This window comes from Cervus elaphus, chromosome 3, assembly GCF_910594005.1.
Source record: "Cervus elaphus chromosome 3, mCerEla1.1, whole genome shotgun sequence".
Taxonomy (NCBI): domain Eukaryota; kingdom Metazoa; phylum Chordata; class Mammalia; order Artiodactyla; family Cervidae; genus Cervus; species Cervus elaphus.
This window is the reverse complement of record NC_057817.1, coordinates 29,094,109-29,111,748: the sequence shown is the minus strand read 5'-3', so window position 1 is coordinate 29,111,748 and position 17,640 is coordinate 29,094,109. Positions and strand designations below refer to the sequence as shown.

General features: G+C 40.2%; 1 protein-coding gene across 2 annotated transcripts in view; it reads left to right on the top strand.

The window, feature by feature from the left end:
- DIP2B (disco interacting protein 2 homolog B) overlaps positions 1-17,640 on the top strand; it is a 224,034-nt gene that overhangs the window by 52,183 nt on the left and 154,211 nt on the right. The gene's annotated exons all lie outside the window — the stretch shown is intronic.

Here is a 17,640-nt window from a genome sequence, read left to right as displayed (position 1 = left end):
AGAGAATTCTTCATCCTAGCAGAAGACTATAGATTTATTTTCTAAAGAGGGTAAAATAGAGGGTCTTTAGAATGCGGGACATCAGGCACAGTTGAGGGCAAAGAGGGCACACTGTGAAGGCACTTTCTACTCGTGTATAATTTCTCTCCATACCCAGTGTCATATACCACAGTTGATTTAGTTCCAAATTTGTGATACAGATAATTAGGTGACCCCTAACCCCTACCCTGAAAAAGGACAAACTTCTTATTAACTATTCTCCCACTGAGTGAATCATTTAGGTTTTTGGATAACATTTCATTTTTCCTTTTCTTTCCTCTCCTGTAATTTAGAAGTTAATATTCACAGAAGAGAAGAGGATGTAATGAACTATAAAAAGTTGAAGAGTAAATACTTTCTGGGTATACCGGTTTTGTCCTAACAATTGGATTAGTCAGCAGTTGATGCTTTTAAAAAATGTTATTTTATTAATCCATAGATCTCGCAAGGTGACTTGCAAGATCTATGTTTTGGCCATGGAGGTGAGAGTGACGTACAAAGAAACCTAAGGTGTATTCTTTGCCCTTGTAGAAGGGATGAGATGCAGCACACCACATTCAATCTAGCTGTTGTTGTGTAAAGTGTAAGACTGGGTAAAAAGTTGAAAAAAAAAAAAAAAGTCTTGTCCCCTACCCTGGAAGAATTTGCAGTCTAAAATGGTCTTTCTGCCATTTGTAGGAACATGGATGAACCTAGAGAATATCATACTAAGTGAAGTAAGTCAGAGAAAGACAAGTATTAGATGATATCAGTTTATATGTGGAATATAAAAAATAATACAAATGAATCTCTGAAAAACAGAAACAGACTCACAGACATAGAAAACAAACTTATGGTTAACCAAAGGAGGAATGGGGGAGGGGTAAATTAGGAGTACGGTATTAACAAGTGCAAACTAATACACATAAAATTAAGCAATAAGGATTTACTGTATAGCACAGGGAACTATGTTCAATATCTTGTAATAACCTGTAATGGAAAACAATTTGAAAAAATATATAAAACTGAATCATGTTGCTGTATACCTGAAATGAACACGATATAAGTCAGCTATTTTGTTGTTGTTTAGTCCCTAAGTCATGTCTGACTCTTACGCGATTCCGTGGACGATAGCCCACCACACTCCTCTGTCCATGGGATTTCCCAGGCAAGAAGACTGGAGTGGGTTGCCATTTCCTCCTCCAGGGTATTTACCCAACCCAGGGATCAAACCCGTGTCTCCTGCTTGGCAGGCAAATTCTTTACCACTGAGACTCAGTATAGATTGTTTTGAAAAATTAGACACTCAAGATCCTTTTCCTTCTATTCAGCCAAAGCAGTTAATACTGGTGAATATTTGAGATTTTATTTTTGTTGTCCTTCATGAACTATGCTTGCAGTCATCATTTTGAATCAGAGGCATTTCCAGTTCCTTAAAGAAAACTGGTGAGTGTGTTTTTAATATGATGTATTCTACAGTTTGTCTTTATATTTGCAGATAACATTAAAAGGCATAAGACTCTTCTGTGGATATTTTCTCATGCTTCCACATGCAGATCTTTATTCCCACTCATCTCCAGTTGTGACTTTCACATAGTTAAATATCTTTGTTTAAAGAGAGCTATACATCTGTCTGTTTTTGTTGTTATTTTAAAGAGAGCTACTGGGAGCTTCTGTGGAGCTCTTCAGAGTAAGATAAGTTAAATTAGCATACCCATGGGCACATTGCATCTAAGATGGTCTGCCATCTTATGTACCTTTGGCTTATAGAAATAATATTCCTGAAAAGTTGTCTGTAAAATAGTTTTGTGTATATATATTTGTTTTATCATATAATTGAGGAAATTAATTGATTGTAACATAATACTGTTCAGACTCTTTTGTAATATCGGTGTGTTTCCCTTTGAGGGATTCTTAATCTACTAGTAATTTACCATGTTTTTCATCTCTATATTGTGAGGGCTACTAAGTCCTTTTTGATTGAATTAAAGAGAATAAATAACACAGTGTCATAATTCAGATACTTGGAATCACTTTCCAAAGTGACTTGTGAATTGTTTTAGATTATCTCAAGTGACTTTGACTGTTGGATACAAGTCAATGTATCCATTGAATAAAATGGGTGAATAAAAAATTTTGAATAAAATTGTATTCAAAAAAATTTTGAATAAAAAAAGGGTGGTGGAGGAAGGGGAACTGTCTTGAGCTGTTCATCTAGATTTTGTATCTGGTCTTAAATAGCAGTTATACGTGATTCTAGAATGCAAAAACTAGAGGGCCTAGTTGTTGTTGTTCAGTTGCTAAGTTGTGTCTGACACTTTGCAACTCGATGGACTGAAGCACCCCAGGCTCCTCTGTCCTCCACTATCTTCCTAATCTGCTCACATTCATGTCCATTGAGTCAGTGATATTATCTCACCATCTCATCTTTTGCAACCCTCTTCTCCTTTTGCCTTCAGTCTTTCCCAGCATTAGGGTCTTTTCCAGTGAGTCAGCTCTTGGCATCGGGTAGCCAGATATTGGAGCTTCAGCTTCAGCATCAATCCTTCGATGAGTATTCAGGGTTGATTTCCTTTAGGACTGACTGATTTGATCTCCCTGCAGTCCAGGGAATTCTCAAGAGTCTTCTCCAGCACTACAGTTAGAAAGCATCAGTTCTTTGGTGCTTAGTTGCCTTTATGATCCAACTCTGACATCTGTACATAACTAATGGAAAAACCATTGCTTTGACTCTTAAGGACCTTTGTCAGCAAAGTTGATGTCTCTGGTTTTTAATACACTGGATTTGTCATAGCTTTCCTTCCAAAGAGCAAGTATCTTAATCTCATGGCTGCATAGTAAGGGCATAGTAAGGGAGTGTATGGTGATAAGGACAGGAAGGAAGTTAGCATTTAGCTCTCTTCTGTATATAGGGTTGGAGCAGATGCTTAAAATCATAACTTTCCATTCCTTTCAGCAGTGCTGTTTATGTTGAAATTTATGAAGTTAATTTTTCTTTAAAAATGTCCTCAGATTATTTTATGGTCAGATTAATTTGTTACCTAAATATAATTCATTAGTATGACTTAATGGCCATTGGGTGACTGGTGGTGGAGTCGGGACAGACTGGTTGTAGTAAATATGAAATGTAAGCCAAATAAATACTTAGTTATGTTGGTTGTTTTTGTTTACTTGCTAGGTTGTCTCCGACTCTTTGTGACCCCATGGACTGGAGCCCACCAGGCTCCTCTGTCCATGGGATTTTCCAGGCAAGGATGCTAGAATAGGTTGCCATTTTCTACTGCAAGGGATCTTCCCCACCCAGGGATTGAACCTGCAGCTCCTTCATTGGCAGGGGGATTCTATCACTGAGACACCAGAGATGAAATGCCAGATCCGTTTTAACTACAATCAGTATCTCAGTTGACTTAGCTGCCACAAAGAAACCTATCATACTTTAATAAAATTAAGTGTAGAATAATTGTTAAAATTTTAAGGTTATAAAGCACTGCTTTATTTACTCATGGAACCAGAAGGCCAGTGCACCAGTTTTCATTCAGTTCATTTGTTTGGGAGCTGCTGGTGGTTTGATTTCAACATATGCTTAAGTCTTGTAGAGGTATAATTTCTTCAACTTTGTTTCCTTTCCTTTTTTTTAAGCTCTTATTCTGTGTGCTTTCTTTGATCCTTAGCCTTGATGCATTGGCATGACATGTGGCAAATTATTTTTCAGTTTTTAGGTGGAGAGGATTGAGTTAATCATACATCTCAATTCATAACACACCATCAACACTGGTTTGTGCAAATCTTCTCTCTTAGCTTTTAAAATTAATTAGAATTAATTTTCTTTTACCTCCACTTCTCATTTCTGCTCTCAGTCTCCCTTAGTTCACCGTTCTAATATATTTGATGTATTTTTATAAATACATAGTGGGATTTTTTTTTGGTTGTGTATTGTTAAATTTACCTAAATGGTGTGCTGTGGTCTTTGTTCTGCTTCTTATCCCTCCAACCTCCCCTGTCCTCATTTAGGGACTATTTGAGGACTATGTTTCTGTGGTATACATCTAGTTCTTTGTGTATAACTGCCATCTACTGTCTGTAAATGACTCGTTCTCTCAGTAATGGACACCCACATTACCTTCAGCTCCCCACTACCACAGACAATGGGATGAATAGCCATGTTCTTGTTCTCCTGTGGTCCTGTGGGAGAATTTTCTGGACATATGCATAAGAGTGAATTGTTGCGTGTAATTTGATTAAGCACTACCGGACTTGGGCTCTTTTGTCAGTGTACCCAGTGGATCCTATTTCTCCGTCTTCCTGCCAGCACTTGGCTTTATCTGCTTTTCTAATTTTTGCCTATCTGATATGGGTAAAGTGGTATCTTAATGTTGTTTTAATTTGCATTCTCCAGTTACTAATGAGTTGCAACATTTCTTTGTGTTCCATTAGGGCCATTTTAAATGTCTCTTCAGTGAATTACCTGTTCATATCTTTCACCCATTTTAATTAGAGTTCATATCTTTTCCTGGTTGATTTGTAGACATCTTTTATCTAGTTTAGGGCTTCCCTGGTGGCTCAGACGGTAAAGCATCTGCCTACAATGCGGGGGATCTGGGTTCCTGGGTCGGGAAGATCCTCTGGAGAAGGAAGTGGCAACCCACTCCAGTACTCTTGCCTGGAAAATCCCAGGGATGGAGGAGCATGATAGACTACAGTCCATGGAGTCGCAAAGAGTTGGACACGACTGAGCACCTTCACTTTCACTTTCACCTTATCTAGTTTAGAATATTAGTATCATAGTGTGTTAATTTTGTCAATGGTGCCTTTTGTTGAGCAGAAGTTAACATTGTATAATTTTTTACTTTATGGTTTCTGGGTGTTGTTAAATATAGTAAAGGTAGTCTACATTTTAAATTATATACTTTAGAATTTAGTTTTTTACATTAAGTCTTTAATCTGAGTCCATCATTATATATGGCTTAGAATAGTAATCTTTTCTGCTTGTAATGAGATTGTTTTTCCAACCCTATGAGCTACTTTGTGGTACCAAATTAGTTATACCTCTTCTGCATCTTCTATATTTTCACGACCCTCTTTCTAATAGTCTTTGTTTTATTAGGTATATTTGTTTTTTCTCACATTAGTACCAACCTTTATTGTTTGTTTTTTGTTTGTTTTTTTCATTCTGCTTTGTGCTGTCTTAAATACTCATAGGGTATATAAATTAAAAAGATGTAATTTCTTTCTCAAATTAATCTATAAATTCAATGTAGTCCCAATTTTGCATGTTAGTCACTCAGTTGTGTCTTGACTCTTTGTGACCCCATGGATTGCAGCCCACCAGGATCCTCTGTCGATGGGATTCTCTAGGCAAGAATTCTGTAGTGGGTTGCCATTTCCTTCTCCGGGGATCTTCCCGACCCGTAGTCTCAATTAAATTTCATCTATTTTTACCCTTCAGATGTGGCAAACATTTACAAGTTTGAATGGAAGAGTAAAGATTTTTTTCATGATTGATTTATTACTTTCTGGCGCTCTTAATGCATAGTCTATTTAAGTTTACAGTTTTTCTTGTGCCAAATTTGGCATTTTATATTTTTCTAGAAATTTATTCATTTCATCACTTAAAAATTTTTTTGTTGTTATTTTTTAAATTTGTTTATTTGGCTGCACTGGGTCTTTGTTGCAGCTTATGAGATCTTTAGTTATGGCATTCAGGATCTAGTTCCCTGGCCAAGGCTTGAATCTGGGCCCTCTACCTTGGGAACGGAGAGTCCCAGTCCCTGGACCACCAGGGAAGTCCTCTCTTTTTTTAAAGAATAAAATTTTTATTTTAGGACAAGTTTAGGTTTACAGAAAAATTGTGGAGATAGTACAAAAAGTTCCCATTGCTGCTGACAAATTCTTTTAGACTTTCTTCATCTTTGTTTCACCTTCATTCCTGAAGGATATCTTCACTGAATTTAGAATTTTGGGTTGACACTACTTTTCTCGTGTGTGTGCTCAATCGTGTCTGACTCTTTACAACTCCATGGTCTGTAGACTGTCAGGCTCCTCTGTCCATGGGATTCTCCAGGCAAGAATACTGGAGTGGGTTGCCATTTCCTCCTCCAGGCTTTTCTCTTCGCACTTTAAAATTATTGTTCCACTGTCTTCTGGCTTCCATGGTTTCTGATGAAAAGTCTGCATTCATTTAAATTATTGTTCCCCGGTATGTAATATGACTTTTTTTTTCCGGATATTCTTTTAAGATTCCCCCCCCCCCCCCCCCCCCCCCCCGCCCCAGCAGTATGATTATGAGATGTTTGGATGTGATTTTCTTTCAATTTATTCTGCTTGACTTTCTTCAATCTGTAAATTTATGTCTTTCACCAAATTTGGGAAGTTTGCAGACATTATTTCTTCAGTTATTTTTTCTACATGAACCAGTTTCTTCTTTTCTTCTGTGATTCCAGTGACATGGATGATAGTGTTTCATAGTTCTCTGTGGCTATGTTAAATTTTTTCAGTCTCTTTCTGGTCTTCGTATTAAATCATAATATTCATCTGTCTTTGTGGTTGTTGAGTTTTCCCCCATTATCTTAGTTCTGCTCTCCAGCTTATCCTGTGATCTTTTTATTTGACATACATTTCTGTTGTAAAATTTCCATTTGGTTCTCTTAGAAACACTTTTATTTTGAAATAGTTTTGTATTTACAGGAAGTTTCAAAGAAATGTGCAAGAAAGTACCTTGAACTTTTCCCAGGCTGTCTCACTATTAACATCTTGTGTAACTGTCATACATTATTAATGAAAATTGACATTGGTACAATTTATAGAGCTTAGTCAGACTTTTCCAGTTACATATGCAGTTGTGTGTATATGTGCACATTCATGTGTGTGAGTATGAAGGTGAAACTTGCTCAGTTGTGTCCAACTCTTTGTGACCCCATGGACTGTACAGTACAGTCCCTGGAATTCTCCAGGCCAGAATACTGGAGTGGGTAGCCTTTCCCTTCTCCAAGCGATCATCCCAACCCAGGGATCCATCCAGGTCTCCCGTATTGCAGGCAGATTCTTTGCCAGCTGAGCCACAAGGGAAGACCATGTGTGAGTATGATTTTATGCAATTTTATCATGTGTTGTATCATGTAACTGCCCTGACAATCAAACTACAGAACTGTTATCATCATCCATTTGGTGTTTTTACATTGTTTTTGCTTTTCTTTTGGGAGCATCTACTTTTCAAGAATGTTTGCCTTTACCTCATGGAGCATAGTTATAATAACTGCTTTAAGTTCTTTGATAATTGTAATATCTGTTTAATTTTGGTTTTCACATCTCTTGTTTTTTCCCCAAAGAATCAGTTATATTTTCTGGTTCTTTGTTTGTTGAGTAGTTTTGAATTGTGTCAGGAACATATTGACTATTATTTTGTGAAACTTCGGGTGCTGTTAAAGTCCTCTGGAGAATGTTGAAATTTGTTTTTGCTGACAGTTGGTTTGGTTAGGTTCAGATCTTAAGTTTGGTTTCACCTTCTGTGAGTGGGTGGTTCCGTTGTCATTTGAGTTCTTAGCATTTGCTATGCTTTTTGGAACTACACCGCCCTTGGTAATTGGACTTGGGCAGTTTCTTATATTGTAGTTCAGGCTCAAGGCCTTTGCTGTCCGTCTTCGGATTTGTTCTACATGCAAACTTGGAGAGCAGACACACTGTGGGGAAGGGCACAGGGGAGAAGGACTCAGCCTAAGACTTATATTTGTTTATATGTAGAATTGAGGATCCTCGCTTTCCAGTTTTTTCATGTTTGGTGTATCCCCACATTCTTGGGCTTCCAGGAGCCCCTTCCCCATGAAATTCTGTGGAGAAAGGAAAAGAAGAAAAAAGGAAAAAATTTACCTTGTACTCTTTGGCTTGCTTTGGCTCCTTCTTTTCCCCAGTCCTGTGGCTAGAATGAGGAAGTTTCTCTCAGCATTTTTAGTGTGTGTGTCTGCTCTGCTATTTTGTGAATTGGGTCAAAGCTGGGCAGTAGAGTTTAAAAATAAAAAAGGGCAAGGAAACTCACTGGTACTGTAATTTTTCAAGTTTTTACTTCCCTTACCTATTTGATTGTTATTTACTTTTCTCCTTCCTCGTGTAGTTTTCTTTTTGTACTCAGTTCAGTTAGTTCAGTGAAAGTTGCTCAGTGAAAGTTGACTCTTTGCAACCCCATGGATATACAGTCCATGGAATTCTCCTGGCCAGAAATACTGGAGTAGGTATTTTGACATCCAGGGAATCCATCTATCTTGACATCCAAGGAATCTTTCCAACACAGGAATAGAACTGGGGTCTCCCGTGAGGGCAGATTCTTTACCAACTGAGCTATCAGGGAAACCTACTCAGTTCTGAGTTTTTAGCTTTAGTCAGTGGGAGAGAGATGGTGCAGTGGTAAAGAATCTGCCTGCCAGTGCAGGAGAGGCAAGAGATTCCTAGATACGGGAGATCCCTTGGAGTGGGAAATGGCAGCCCACTCCAGTCAGTATTCTTGCCAGGAAAATCCCATAGACAGAGGAGCCTGGTGGGGTGCAGTCCATGGGGTCGTAAACAGTCAGACAACTGGATGTCTGAGCACACAGTGGGAGAGAGAGTCTGTAGTGGGCTTACTCTATCTTGACATCTTTGGTAGGGTGTAATTTGATAAATTCAGGGCAAAAAAAAAATATTATCAAATAATAGAGAAACTAGTTAAGGGCATGAATTTGTGAAAGCAGAGAACTAGCCAGTACTGAATATAAAAGTTTTCTATGAAATTGCCCCTCAGTCTGTGAAGAGTGTTGAGCTGTTAGAATCCATCAGTGTGTTCAACTTTGTGGGGGAATTTGAGTAGTGAGCTGGGGGAACAGTCATGCCTTGTCCACGTTTTTGTAGACCAAACATATTAGGTTGAAGCATATGAAATGAACAATACTTGATCATCTTTGACTTACATAAACAGCAGTTTCTCATGAATTTGACCTATATTTAACTCTCAGTTCTGAAATCTGAAGAAAGAAAATGAAACCTCAAGTTTAAATATCATCTGTATTAAGGTGAATGCTTGCTGCTTTAACAGACAAATCCAAAATCTGAGATGCTTGCAAAGATGCATGCTTGCTAAGTTGCTTCAGTTGTATCCGATTCTTTATGACCCTATGGACTATAGCTATCCCATGGCTCCTCTGTCCATGGGATTCTCCAGGCAAGGATACGTGCCCTCCTACAGGGGATCTTCCTGACAAAGGGATTGAATCCTAGTCTCCTAGTCTCTCTCATTGGCAGGTGAGTTCTTTACCTCTAGTGCCACCTGGGATGCCCTCTCAGATGCATAACACAATCCAAAATGGACATTCCTGTTGTTGGACAGGGAATGGGGGAAACTGCTTAGTGGGATCATGGGAGACCCAGGTTGATGAAGACTCATCCTTGGTTCGTACATGGCTTCTGGGTGTCCTGGGGGTTGATACCCAGCCAGGAGACTGGGAAAGGGAAGGGGTGACAAAAAAGAGGATAACAGAAGCATACTCACTTCTTAACCTCAATCCAGAGTGGACATGTTGGTTTGGTGAGATCCAGCCTAGATGTAGGGGTGACGGGTAGGGTGGGGAGGCAGAAGATACAGTCTGCGTTTGTCAGCTGCTTTCTGGCATCACTTGTGAAGGGAAACATAAATCTCTGGTGGGCAGCTAGCCGTCTCTGCTGCTCTTTTTCTTGATCGCGTGGAGAATGTCTTTTTCACTTATTTGTGGCTGTATGGGTCTTTCTTGCTGCGCAGGCTTTCCTCTAGTTGCAGTGAGCAGGGGCTACTCTTCGTTGTATTGCATGGGCTTCTCGTCGTGGTGGCTTCCCTTGTTGCAGAGCACAGGTTCGAGGGCATGTGGACTCAGTAATAGTGGCTCCCAGGCTCAGTAGTTGTGGGGCACAGGCTTAGTTGCTCTAAAGCATGTGGGGTCTTCCAGGATCAGTGTCTCCTGCATTGGCAGATGAGTTCTTTACCACTGAGCCACCTGGGAAGCCAGGAGAACATCTTTTTGCTTTGCATGTTAATTTGCTAGGGCTGCTGTTAACAAAGACTGACACAGACTGGGTGGCTTAAACAATAGAAGTTTTTTTTTCTCACAGTTCTGGAGGCTAGAAGTCCAAGGTCAGGATGTCAGCAGGTTGGGTTTTTTCTGAGGTCTCTCCTCTTGGCTTTCACACACTGCCTTCTCACTGTGTCCTCACATGGTCTGTGTGCGCATCCCTCGTGTCTCTATGTGTTCAGGCTTCCTCTTTTAATAAGAAACCAGTTCAGTTGGATTAGGGCCCATCCTAAGGGCCTTTTAACTTACCTCTTTAAAGGCTCTGTCTCTCATTACAGTCCCATTTGGAGGTACTGGGTGTTAGGGCTTCAATACTTGAATTTTAAGGGGATAAAATTCAGCCCATAATATTACTGTACATTTATAATAAATGTATATGTTTTTTACTGAAAGTAGTCATACTCCTTAAATAAAAGAAGAAAGGAATGTTAGATCTGTGTTATAATTATGCTTTTAATGGATCTGTAATAAATTTTGAATTATATATGTTAATGAAGATTACCACTAAGTCAGAAGCATTTTTCCTTATTTATTCATCAAGGACACAGTTTGGCAGTGAAGATAGTTTAGTTTTTAGTGAATGTGATTATTGTTTTTCTTTCTTCCAGAGTTTGGAAGTGTTCTTTTCTTACTGTAGCTTATCCAAGGGATATGTTCATTAGTGAGATAGTAAAGAGAGTTACCAACCATGTCACCTATAAGGAAATCACCACTCTCTGCAACGTAAGAATAAATCTCTAGGTGTATATTGGGCTTTTTTTTTTTTCTTTGACATCTGCTATCCTACTTGCTGGGGCTTCTCTGATAGCTCAGTTGATAAAGAATCCGCCTGCAATGCAGGAGACCCTGGTTCGATTCCAGGGTAAGGAAGATCCACCAGAGAAGGGATACGCTACCCACTCCAGTATTCTTGGGCTTCCCTTGTGGCTCAGCTGGTAAAAAAAAAAATCTGCCTGCAATGTGGGATACCTGGGTTTGATCCCTGGGTTGGGAGGATCCCCTGGAGAATGGAAAGGCTACCCACCCCAGTATTCTGGCCTAGAGAATTCCATGGACTGTATAGTTCATAGATCGCAAAGAGTCAGACATGACTGAGCGACTTTCACGTTCATCCTACTTGTTATGCCTTGTAATTGACAGGGTGCCCCTCACTTATGTTTGGAGGGATTCCGGGGAAGAGTGTAACCTGGGCTCCGGTGTCAATGAGAGTGTCCCAGTGGATAATTAGAGAAGTGAACAGGTGGTTGTCTCTCAGTGGGGGGACGAGCTCAGGGGACTGCAGGGGCCCCTAGGGCAGAGGCCTTGCCAGCTGTATATCTTTAGGAGATCTGGGTGTGGGATCCCAGAGTCTGCGGTCAGGGCTGGAGCATTGCAAGAGGTGACAGTTTCATCATTTGGGATGGGACCGTGGTCTCCTGAAGAGCCCGCAGCTCCTGAACCAAGGCTTTTAATTTGTGTTCGGCTGTCCCGAGATGATGTTATCAGGGACCCTGATTTCTGCGGCTGCCAATACAGAGAGCCTGTCGCTTATCTTGTATGGGAGGCTGAGCTGCTTCCATCTGTCTCTGTGAGCCTGGAGGGGCCTCTTCCTGTGTAAACAAAGCTTGAAAACAGTTTCAGGGACCCCTGTGAACCATTAGTACCTTCTCCCTCTCCCTTTGGTGACTTTTTCTAAAAAGCCTTACATTTCTGTCGTGGTGTAGTTAGGCATCTCTGTTCCTCATTCACACTGGCCATTGTTGGACTTTTTGGTACAGTAGATATTAACAGGGAATGCCTGGGACAGAGGTTGTTTCTTCCTCAACTCATATGCTGCCGCCTCCTATTCTTGGGGGTCCCAGTTGACCACTGAGGGGTTGGGGTCCCCCTCCAACAATGTACCATTAGCAAATATATTTGGGAAAGCTCCAGACTCCAAGGATGTAGCCTTTACAACTTGGCATATGGATATGCCACTGTTCTCAGAGACATCCAAGTCATGGGGGTCTTACAAGCTTCTAGTATTTTTTTAACTTCCTCTGGGGACTAAGGAGGGTCTGGTACCCAGTGCTTTGGGCCCCACTTTCAGCAACATACGATGCCCTTGCCTCACAGTGTTTGCCTCCAGGTGCCATGATGGCTGGGACTTTTTAGATTTTGTTTTATTGGGACTTGTTAAATGACGTTTTGTTTCTGAAAACCAAGGCCATATTGTGCGGTTGGTTGCCTTTGCAGCCTACCAGACACTTGAAGGTGGGAGAGAATGTGCTTGTGAACTCCACCATGTGAACTGTTGGCCCCCTTCTTTTGGCCTGCTGTTTCATCACTGCTATTTCCAATGGGTTAGAGGCAAAGCTCTAAGGGAAAAATGAGGCTCTTTACCCCTTATACAGGTGGTGATTAAAGATTGTGTAGCCTCATTGTCGAATGTCAGAACCTGTTTTTTTAACTCCTTAGGATTACCTTTTACCGGAGAGGGGGGTGAAGTTTAGCTCTCTTTTACAAAATTATACTCCACCTTTATAGATTTCATTACAGAATCTTAGTTCCCCAACCAGGGATTGAACTTCGGGCCAGGTTCAATCAGTAAAAGGGCCGAGTCCTAACCACTGGATCTCCAGGGAATTCCCTACTCCACCTTTAAATGAACTATAATTATTTTGAATATTATTATATACATATCAGGTAAATATTGATATCTTCGGAGATTTAGCTTTTATGCTTGTTTTTGTAATTACTGTATTAAAAGTTATATTAATATCAGATGAATACTGGTTTTTAAAAGATTGTATTTTTACATGTTTTTATATTTATTATGAAACTAATAAGTTTAACAATCTACTAGCTTCCAAAACGGAGTAACAACTCAGCTTCTGTGTTGACATCTGCTGCTGGCTGTTAAAGTGAGAAATGTTTTGCAGTTTGGTTGTAGAAACTTGTCACCTCTATGAATGAAGTTATCCAGTTACTTTATGAGAGATTCCGTAGTCAGACCAGTTTTTTTGCTGTGTCATGATCCTTTTATCATTTCTGAAAATCAACTCTTAAGATTTTCCAGGTCTTGCTTAAAAATGAGAAAGTTCTGTAGTTTTTCTTCATATGTTACTTAACAGGTTCATATCTTAAAAAACAGATCTAGGGAATTCTGTAGTATATGATATATGTATTTCTTCTCTCTGTGTCTCTCTCTTTCTCCCCTTTTCCCTCTCCCCCACTACCCTGGCCTGCTCTCTCTCTCGCTCTCTCTCTCTATATATATATAGTTTTCAACATGTATTCCTTGGATCAATAAATATTTGAGCACCTACTAAGTTCAAACATTGTTCTGCATGAGACAATCGCTGACTGTATAAGTGCATAAAGGCAGACAATATGTGGATATATGAGGCTTAAACAGTTTTTTCAGTACCTTGGGTTACTTGAGGACTTCCTTTCAGTGAGCAGCCTTAAATATGTAAAACAATAGTCTCAGAAGTTCTGATTTCATTCTTTCAACAGAAGTTTTATTAACTAACTGCTTTACTATTTAGTAGATTCAGGGGATAGCAAAGTGACTCTGACCCAGTTCCTGTCCACAAAGGGCTCACAGTCTAATCAGGAACTGATTTGTAATGAAAAGGAAGTTAAAGGTTGATTATATGCTGAGGTAAACGATAATAGAGGTATGAAAAGAAAATGCCATGGCAACATAGGGGAGGGGTTGGGGAATGGGCTTGCCAGGAAAAGCCTTGCAGAGAATATATTATTGTTGGCAGCCCCTTGAACGACTTTGGCTGTGAGTAGATGGGAGTTCAATTCTCTGTGACCCTTGGAACCTAGGCCTTTTAATTATTCATAAATAACTTAAACATACATCTAGGACTGGGAGTTTATTTAAAAGATGCACCTGCGTTTCTAGTTTAACCTTTAGTTTAACTAGTCCTTTAGGAAAAGGCATTTATGGATGCAGCTGTATGGCAGCGTTACAGACGTTTGCTCTTTAGAGTTCCTTACAGCACAGTTACAGATACACTGCTTTGCTTAGGTTGCCCTTTCCTTTTTAACACAAAATGTTTCTTATTTATAGTATATGGCTCCTTTTAAAAAGAAATGTACCTTTACAAAGGAGATTCTAGGTTTTTCATTTCTGTGTTGTGAAGTTAAGATAAATTTCTTGGAAAAAAAATGTTTGCTGTAAGCGGAACTGAAAACATTTGCTAGGAGAGAGTTAAGGGTTGCTAACCTCGTGACAAGCTGGATCCGTGGTGAGCTGAGAATGCTTTCACAACAGTTTGATTCAGCAAACACTTACTGAGTGCTGCGGTCAAAGCACTGCTGCTAGACACTCTGATGGAAAAGAAAATGAACAAAACATAGGCTCTGTTTTAAAGGATCTTCCAATTTACTGCACTGAGTCTCCTTTCTTCTCCATTTTTGCCATTTCCCAGATAATGAAAAGTAGAGCTGTAATTTATCGATTCTGTAAGCTGCAAAGGGTATAAAATTAGTTTGCTTAAAATGTTGGGCTGGTTCTCCTTACTGCTGCCAGGATTTAAAATAACAGAAAATATTTGGTGCCTCCTTCCACAAATTAGCATTTCCATGAGTGGCTGCTTTTCACGGAGCATCTTGAGCCAGCCCCTCTCGTGCTGTGAGTCTTCATTGACAGCGTTAAATCAGATCTGAGCAGCTCTAGGAGACAGTTGAGAGTTTGAGAATATGCCCAGTGTCAGCATCTTGGCTAGAGAGTGCTGTTAAACAAAGACCACTCTTGGCACCCAAGAAGTGATTAGACGTGTACCATTCAGCGTGTGAGCTCCAATAAAGAAAGCCACGCAGGGCATTCAGTGCTTTCATTTGGGCAGAACTAAATGGTTAAGTGTCTGTTTAGGCTTCCCCCTAAGTCTGTTCCAGGCAATCAGCACATAATCCAGAAGATGTAAAATCTCCAAGTACAGCCACTTACCTTTACTACGTAAAGCTCTGTGCTGGGTGCTTCAGGCTGTAAAGAGACAAGACTGAGTACCATTCAGGTTGTTTACGGGTTGAGTGGCACCCTGCTCTAACTGTTCTACCTGCCACCCCACTGCAGGTCCATTTCTTCCTGGCCCACCCTGGTCTGTAGCCACCTACCACCTGGTGTTGACCCTGACTCATTCATTCAGTATGGTTCTTCTGACACAGTCTCTATAACCTTATCCTGAATGTAGAGTGGATATTGAAAACAGCAGAAGAGATGGGCCTTGATCGCTGGACAGTGTCTGCAGTGACTGATGAAGCCCATTGTAGCACTGATCACTTGAGGTATTGCTTCAGGGCCGTTGTATTTTTGTGATCAGGTCTCATGAACAAGCGGAACCCAGATAGGAAGCAGTCTTTAAAAATGGTTAGCCCATTTTGTTTACATTTCCTTTTTCTACAGAGTGTGTATTTTCCTGTCCTCAGACTAAAAATGGCACAGTGTGGTATATAATAGTGTGAGGTTATTTTGCATGAAATCACTCAATTCATTTATTCAAGTAATTTATCTTTTCAGGTAGTTTTTAAATGACCTGGGATAAATATTTATGAATTATATGTAAGTACTTGGAGAGTATTTGGAGATGTGTTTTTCTTAAGAATAGAATTATGCTATGATTTCCTTGACTCTGTTTGATGATATTAAGAGTTCTTGGAAATTTGTTCCGAAGTCTGAAAATGGATGGAATGTTTGGGATTAATTTCAACTGTAATTATGTCTTTAATGGTGGTAGTGTCTCACCTATTTCATATTATAACAAATGAGAAGTGCAACACACCATCAAAATGGTAAAGAAGCTTCCATCTAAAAGGAAGGAGAATTAGCATAACCATTTAAAAGTCTTAAATTATTTTACTATGCATGTATCAGTCGCTCAGTCGTGTCTGACTCTTTGCAATCCCATGAACATAGCCCACCAGGCTCCTCTGTCCATCGGATTCTCCAGGCAAGGATACTGGAGTGGGTTGCCATTCCCTTCTCCAGGCGATCTTCCTGACCCAGGGATCAAACCTGGGTCTCCTGCATTGCAGGCAGATTGTTTATCACTTTGCCACCTGGAAAGCCCTTATTTTACTAGAATTACATTAAATTAGATTAATTAGATTGCATTTATCTAAAGTTACTTAAACTTGATGATAGGATCTAGAAGGGAGGGGAGAGCAATAAATAGCACCTTTCTCTCCCACCCAAGTTTTGAATAGATTGGATAGAAACTAAAGGATTAGCAAATAGGGACTCTACTATCATCTTTATTATTGATGAAGGCAGGGTAAAGGAAGCAGTTTGGTATTAGAGCCAAATCAGCTTGTTAAGTTCCAGAATTAGGCAGACCTGCTCCCTGGTCACAGTACTGCTGGATTAGAGAAGGCATGTATAGTAGACAAAACTTCCACTCATCCAGTTCACTCATAAGAGGAAGAAAGGCACAACTGGACCATTTATTTCCCCCACATTTGCCAGTCAGATCAGTTACTTCCCTTCCCAGGATTGAAGCATCTAAGTGGCAAAGAATTGCCAGGGATGTTACAACTGGTAGGGCTACATTCACGGAGCCAGACTTCAGCAGTGAGGAGTTAACGCTCCCCAATAGCATTTGGTTCCTTCCTATGTGTGGTTTCCATGAAGAATGGGTTGGTACCAGGTGGGAAATGGTAGCATGACTAGGCTAGGAGCAAACTTCTCTTTTGGGGAAGAGAGCTTATAACAAGTGACCTCTTAGAAATTACAGCAAATGTTTGTTTACCAGAATCATGGGAATTGTGTGCCCTTATGCAGCCCTCACTGCTTTTCTGAAACATCTGTGATTTGGCATTCTTTCCTGGGCATTAAGTGAAGGTCCACAACTTAGTTTGCTGCTGTCCTTTAGCATTTCAAAATATACCTGCTGTTCTGTCTCTTCTTTGAGTTTTCTTCACAGACTGCTTTGGTCTCTTCCCCAACCCCTGTTGTTTCCCATGATTGTAGCCAACTTTCTTTTCACTTGACACTCTCACCTTGGCTGTCAGCCATTTACACGGTTTTAGCTGTTTAGTATATTGATGATTTCCAGATCTTTCCCTCCACCCAGACCTCTGTTCTGAGTTCCATATTTATATGTCTGGCACTCTATTTAACAGTTCCACCTGGGCCATCTGAAGCTAACGTACTCTTCCTCCACACTCTCAACTACCACCACTCAGAAACCCTTGAGCGTTTTGTTTTGTATCCACAGTTCTTGTGAGTGGCACCTCCGCCTGTCTACTAGGTTAAGCCAGAAACATGGGTGTCACCTCAGCAGGCTCTTCCTCTCCTTTGTTGCTTATCTCCCAGGTCAGGGGTCAGCATCTAACCCGAGGCCTGTGAGCCAAGAATGGTTCTTACATTTCTGAGTTGTTTAAAACAAACATGTATGTGTATTTGTTATAGAGGCTCTCTGTTGTCTGCAAAGCCTGTGTGTTTACTATCTGACTGCTGTCCTAGGTCAACAAATTTTATCAGTTCTCCCTCCAAACCATCACTTTTGTTTTTTTCTCTCTATACCCACTGGCCCTTGCTCCTCCCCATCTCACTTGCCCTGTTTCTCTCTTGGCCCCCTCACTA